Below are 7,268 nucleotides of genomic sequence, written 5' to 3'. Positions count from 1 at the left end.
ATTCCAAAATTCTACCACAGAACTTTCAAATCAAAACTATATAAATAAGCTTGAAATCAGCTTGAACATACCTAGTCAAGTTTCAGAAGTTATGTTACTCTGGAACAATCCCCCAAGTCTGCAGAAGGGAAATAAGCATACATACTCAATTAAGAATGTGTATGATGCAGATGTTTACCACACCGTGATTTTTATGATTTCATACATGAAACGTGCCTGACTGCTGAAGACTGCTTTTCTATTTAACAGCATGACAGGCAGATACCATGTTTTCCATGGCACTGTACATTTAGTTTCTTGGGAGCAAACTTCCATCACTGTATAATTAGGCAGTTATATTTAAGTGCACCTGCTATGTCAATGACTCTTCTCCGTGCCTTGACACGTCAAATCTGAAATTAGCCTGTGCCTTCTAGAATGTCTATAGTAAAGGGTGAGGAGGGTAGGGTCAAATCCTGCAAGTATTGCACCTGAAATAGTGAACTTGTACACAGATGCACTGACTCATCTACACAGGCTTTATAGCCTTCAGGAAGGCATACATTGCATTCTTTTCTATGCCAGTTCAACTTTAGTGACCATAGCAGGACAAAATGGTGTTGAGTTCATACTGGAAAAGCAAACAACTGCAAATCCTTCACAAGCAAGCATGCTCTCTCTACTTTTCTGCTCTGTCATCTATAAAAAGCACTTTTGAAAACCAGGTTGGACAATAAGGAGCAGAACAGAAATTCTGTTCTTACTGTTACCCATAGTGTGGCATTTTGAGGAATGGGAATAATGGTTTTAAAGTTGCACTATCAAAATATAGGGAATATACACATCAGAAAATATGACCAGATTTCCTCTTCACAAGTGTCAGTCCAGATTTGCTTTAATGCAGAAAAGTGAAACATTACAAATACTACCATCATCATCTTTGTTGTAACGAAAGTAGTAATGACAAATAGTGGGAATTTATATCAATGCTATAACTCTGCTGGCAGAACTTTACCTAGCATATTTACTTAAGTGATCTTTTGGTTTAACATATTTAACTATATATGGCATTCCTGAATTACAGTATAAAGCTAAAAGTGCAGAGTGCTCGTAATTCCCATTGACTTCCCAGTGCAATGGAAAGGACACCTAGCACTTTGCAGGGTAAAAATGCAGCATTTTCCTCTGCCTGTTTTCGTTCCTAGCTTTCCTGTAGCAGAATCTCCTAATGTGTATTCCAGATGGCTTTTGTTTCAAGTGCCATTCCTCCCAAGCCCAACTGCTAATAAACTCCCTATAGATTACAATCTGGAGGATGAAAATTTCTGCTTCAGTCTACAGCAAGGAAAACGGCAGGCACTTTGTGTATTGGTAGCTGCAAAAGTCTCTCTAACAGAGACCCTCTTAAGGGTGCACTATACTGAATAGAATCTGTAAATAATAGAAAAGCCACTGATTCAATTGGTGTATTTATTACCGAGATCGCTTAAATTTCCCGGAAGCAACTACTTCACTAGCAATGAAACAAACACACCAAAGAGGTACAACACAATTTTCGTGTCCTATCTGCTGCAAGAACTAGTCTCAAAATCAAGTACAAATGAAACCACCTGACAGTGTTGGCTCACTTTCAACACGCCAGTCTCCCTGACTTTGCCAAAGAAATGTTCTGAGTCTCACACTGTGAACGACAGAATATATGACTCCAGTGGCCCATAAAAAGAAGCAGAGAAAATGGAAAGCTGGCAGACAATGTCATCTACCGGCAACAACTGTATGACTTTATAAATCTTTTCTGTTGTTTCTGCTCAAAAGGCGCAGCTTCAATACCAGAAATATTTGTAACCGCACACATGCGTTGTAGTTAAAATGTATTCTCATATATTTTATTTTCCTAATAAAAAAAATGGAGGTCTAATTTCCCACCTCACATACAGGTATGACTCAACAGAAGTCAATGGAACTGCATCACTTGATGTAAGAATAAATTTGACCCAGAGTTCTTGTTTCATTTTAACTCATCAAGAGAAACTCAGAGCTAAAATTAGCTTACAGTAGAAGTCACACGGCAACATGAATAAATCTCTTCCCACTAGTTCTGTGAAGATGCCTCTGGCTGTGAACCACAGCCATCTGTGGGCAATAATCCTGTCTATCTAATAAATATCAGGGAAAGTCATAAATTACAAGAGACTGCACCATACATTAGAATAAAGGAACAATGACAGATGGCAGAAAGCCCACGAGGTCACTGCAGGGGTGAGTAGAAGTGTGCAAAATGTAGTAAAGGAACTGCTGGGAAATGTAAGTACATACAGTCTTCAAAATATTTTGCAAACAGTAAACAAATTATAAGTAAACTGCAGAATATACAGGTAAAAAAATCATCCTGTCTATGCCGCCATTTCACAGAAATAGAAATGCACCTGTGTCTCCACTCCCAGACCACGACAACCATTACGTCTTTGCCACTTCACAGGAAGCAGAGAGGCACGTAGTCTGAAAGAGGTTTTGGAGAGAAACTGTGTTCAGGAATTATGCAATGTTCCATGTACTTTTTCTACCTGGAAAATGAAAGTGGCATAAAATGAAGGGGGACAGTGATGTGGATGGAAAACGCCTGTTGGGAACAGCTCTAAAATTTACTTGACTTTTGGAGGAGATAGTCTTCTGTATTTTTTTTCAGGAGCCAAAGCAATCAACTTGGAATACATTAAATCAGACTCCAAAACTATCAGAAAGCCAAGCAACAGCTAATTAAACTGACAAAGAACTACAGATATTGAGATCTGGCCTTCCTACCTTAAGTCTGTCTACAGCTTTAAAATACCAAATACCTTTGCATCTAAAATTAAGCATTTCTTTTGCTGCAAGCTAGCCTGATGCTTTGATTAATCTAGTAATTTTATTTATTAGTTCCAGTCTGAGTCAAGTGTAGTCACATAGACAGTGTCACCTCTGGATACTGTAGATAAAAATACTGCTCAAAAATGGCTAATTTCAATCCCTCGAAGTCTTACTGAAATACCTTCATTACTTGGTGCTGACAGAACTTCACCACAAGAAGCAAGAACTCATTGTCATAGCCACCTACATGTTCTTAAGTAGCTGCAGTGTTTGTTTGAACAAGGCTCATGGAGAATCCAAGTAAAACCAATTTTTTTCCCTACAAAACACTACAGTGGTTTATCAATTGAACAATTATGTCCTGCATATCTTGCAAAATATGCACTAAATTAAAACATCTTGATGATTTCTCAGGTGCAGTGCATATCACAGGATCAAGGAAATGGCACATTTTCCATTTTAATTGCATTTTCATCTGCTTCTATCACTTCTACTTACATAGTTTTCTTTGCCCCTAAAGATTTCCTTTGCTAGTCCTATGTTAGAGAATTTCTTTCCAACTTAAGAACATGCAGACAAGTAGAACTTAAAACCATTCTTTTGAAACTGGAAAAAAAACCCTTTAAATTGTACTTGCTCAACATAAAGCTCCAATCACTTGGATTAAAGACTTCATATTGTTTCATAAACTGATTCTCAAAGACCACTGGCAAATACACCAGTGGAAATTTAATCTTCATGGCACCTTCAGGTTTTTCTATGACTGTTAAAGTCACTACTGGCAGACTTCGTCATCAGTGGCTTTCCACACTTCTTACAGAACAGACTCCCATTTACACTACTAACATTAATCCAAAGACAATGCAGACTTGATAGGTACTGCCTGAAGTGCAAATGCCAACATACTTTCAGTGTTACGTATTTATCCCATGGATTAATCAAGCTCTGAATTGATATTTAGAAACCTGATAGTATTGTTTATGTGCAACAGTGTTAAACCCAAGGTAATTTCTCCCAGATTGTGGTTTCATCTACACTACAGACTCGAATTACTTCTGAAAACTCAGTATCTGCTTTCCAATGGCACTTACAATAGTGTTGTGAAATATCTGATAATTGAAATCTTTCAAAATACTTCTGGAAGACTGATATATATAACTGGAAGTTACCAAGACTGAAGAATGCACTTCTGTTATTCTCCAAAAAAGAAATAATACATGAGAGTTTTATCAGCCTTTATACAGTAAACAAAATGCACTGGAACATTCAAGCCAATTTCACTGGTTGGGAGAGTAATCAACGCCCAGAAAATTAGGACAAAATTTTCTGACTGAACCACAAATTAACTGCACTGCATTACAGAACCAAGCAATTACACTTTAGATCACACTTTACAAAATCTGAGACATTCATTAAAGGACAGGTGATGGTTTAAGGCAGTTCCAAATCTCCTCCTAGGGCACAGGGATCACGTGGTATGTTTAAGTCATCTGGAGACTGTAAAGGGAAATGTCGTATCCATCTGCCCCCTATTCACACCAGCCAGCAGGTAGAAGCCAGTCCAAAGTACACACAGATATATATTAAAAGACATGGTCATGGCTGCTGCTGTGTCCTCCTACTTCTGAGGGGAAAAAAGGAGGCAAAAATTTTCCAAGCAAAGCTTTGGAAACTCCCAGAGTTGAGACTTTTACATCAAATAATGCATTAAGAATATCTGGGAGGGAAAATCCTGTGCTGGCAGATAGGAGGACTGGATGATCTACAATGGTCTGTTCCATTTTTAAATTCTATCATCAGATTTGTCCTCAAGTACAAACCCTCTAGGAGTTTCCTGGGGGCGGTGCATCCTTCCACAACCCCTACTGCGGGCTCTGGCTTAAAAGCTACAATAGAGTCCTTAGAATCTAACAACAAGAGCTATTCTAGGCGCTGGTTAGGAAAATGGGATTTAAAGGAAGTTTCTACTATTGTGCAAAATTAGGGCAAAAAATCTCCTTTCAGATAAGCAACAAAGTATATCAATTCCAACAGTTTGCTCTCCTGCTGTTGTATCCATCATAAAGAAAGACAGTCTTTCTATGGTGAATAAAGGTGATCGTCTAATCAATTAAGATTTCATAGAAAATACGGAACAATTCATCTGTCTGCCCCACCCTCTTCCCAGGTTGAAACAGGACCTTTCCACTTTACTCTGCATGTCACTTTTGTTAAAATGACAGGCACCTCACAGAAAACACCAAACATACATGTAGAGAGAGAAGAATCCCCATTTTGAGATCCACCATACAAGTGAAGAATTTTCAGCTATGAATTTGATTGCTCTATGTATCAGACAATTGCTTATATAGAAAGATATGTATCATTTTTGTGTATGTATTTATTTGGGTATTACAGTCTGATCATGATTACACTTATTTTCATTACACCAATATTATTTAAGGTATTTGATGCAAAGTGTGCACTGAACAGAAGTACTAGTAATACAATTCACTGACCTCACTATTGTCTGTGACAGTTCACTGATTCAGTTGCACATGGTCAATATCTCCATCAGGCACAATCTATTTCAGGCTATGATGGACTGTGGCAGACTTGGGTTTTTTTACACTTGTTGAAAACAGATCTTTCAGCTGAAGTTCTTAAGCTGATTCCCTTTAGCCATAGCCATGTAATGTGTTAGTCATTCATTTATCCTATTTTACTTTAAGAGATCTTACAGACTTCCAGCTCCTCCACTGAAGGATGAAGAAACCCCAGATGTTCACATGCATTCACATTCTTAAAGTTAATGTCACTTCAGAAGGACATTAAATTCAAGTTGGTATAGCTTTTATGCTGCAGCTTTAGCCCCTAATGACAAGAACAATGCCAGACTGTAGGTACATTTTGTCTTTATCTGGCTATAAATTGCAAGTAAGTTCATGATTTGTGATCACTCCCTGAGCAGAAAATATAAGTAGAAAAAGAAGCATTAAAAAATTAAATTTAGAAAGTTAGCATTGAACTTGCAGTACCTGAAATATATTTAAACAGAATTTCTCTGTTGCTGGTATTTGTTTAAGAAGGTTTGCCTTAATAAACAAAAAAGAAACAATAAAAAGAATAATAAATTCAAAAAAGCATGGACTGGTACCTACATGAAGTGCAGAGAAAATGTGTAGACAATAAGAAGGAAAAGATATCCCCTAAAAATAGACTATAAAATATGACATTCAACTATAGGTAACATTACACTTTACTTACCTAATCTACAAAAAAACCCCAACAAAACATAAAACCCCCAATCAACCAAAAAACCCCAAAACCCACCACCAACAACCAAACAAAAAACCCCCACAAAAAAACCCACAAAAACCCCACAAACAACCCCCCAAACAAACAAAAACCCCAAAGTAATTTGCATAATGCACCAATTTTATTTAACTCACCTAGAGTTCACACTGTGATTCACAGAATCTGTTGTTCTCTGAGGTTATGCTGCTGATGCTTTTGAAGTATTGAACTTTCAACACACACTGTTTTACAAAAATATTTCCCTTAAAAAGCCCAAGCAAGGAGCAAGTGGTTTGGGATCGTATTTGAAAGTATAATTTATTTTACCTGATCATTCCAGCATTTCCAACCACATAGTTGTGCTTAGTGCTTCTAAAGAACTAAGAGTCACAAGATTTTAAAATTAAAGATAACTGATAACCTGACACAGACAGATATATTATACAAACATCCCTATATCACTAAAACCTGTAAAAAGAACCCAGGTTGGTATTAAGAATTCCCCACCCCCAATAACAATTCTGGAACATTTATTTAAGAGAAGGAGAAGGAATACGTACTAAGGATTGTCTTCTTGCAAATTTTAAACTAAGTTTCTTCAGAAAGAGGTGACGTAAAGAAACGGAAATTCTCAAACAATTGCTTTATTTCTCTAGACAAGGTTGGGCTAGAGTTGATACAACTTTTTCAGATGTTTCTAACTTATATTATCATGTAGTATACACAGTCCCCTGAAAGCAGTTACTGCCCAACCCTGGTCTTTGCAGCAGCGCTCTTTTTAGAAATATCACTTGGAATTTATCCAAGAGACAAGCTGAAAAGGATCTAGATGTGTTTTAAACACAGAGAAAGAAAGGCAGAAATGATGTACCCTGATGCTTATATCTTCCTGACATAAGGCAGACATCCCTACCGCAATTTCGATAAAATGCTATGATCTTAAGATATAGTACAGCCATGCATGTTAATAGGACTCAGTACGGTAAACCTTTGCACCAGAGAGTCTTTGCACTCATACTGCAAGATGTAGCTTAGCAGAAGTGATGAATACCCTATGGAGATCAGCTTTGCTCAGATCTCAGTTGATTCTTAGTGCTCTTTCATCCTAGGCCAAATCAAAATCCACAGAAATAATCACAACATGCACCTCTTTTTTTTTTTTTTTT

This window comes from Empidonax traillii, unplaced genomic scaffold (assembly GCF_003031625.1).
Source record: "Empidonax traillii isolate 1590-97213 ecotype Southwest subspecies unplaced genomic scaffold, ASM303162v1 scaffold42:size1813164, whole genome shotgun sequence".
NCBI classification, from domain to species: Eukaryota; Metazoa; Chordata; class Aves; order Passeriformes; family Tyrannidae; genus Empidonax; species Empidonax traillii.
Note: the sequence above shows the minus strand (reverse complement) of the source record.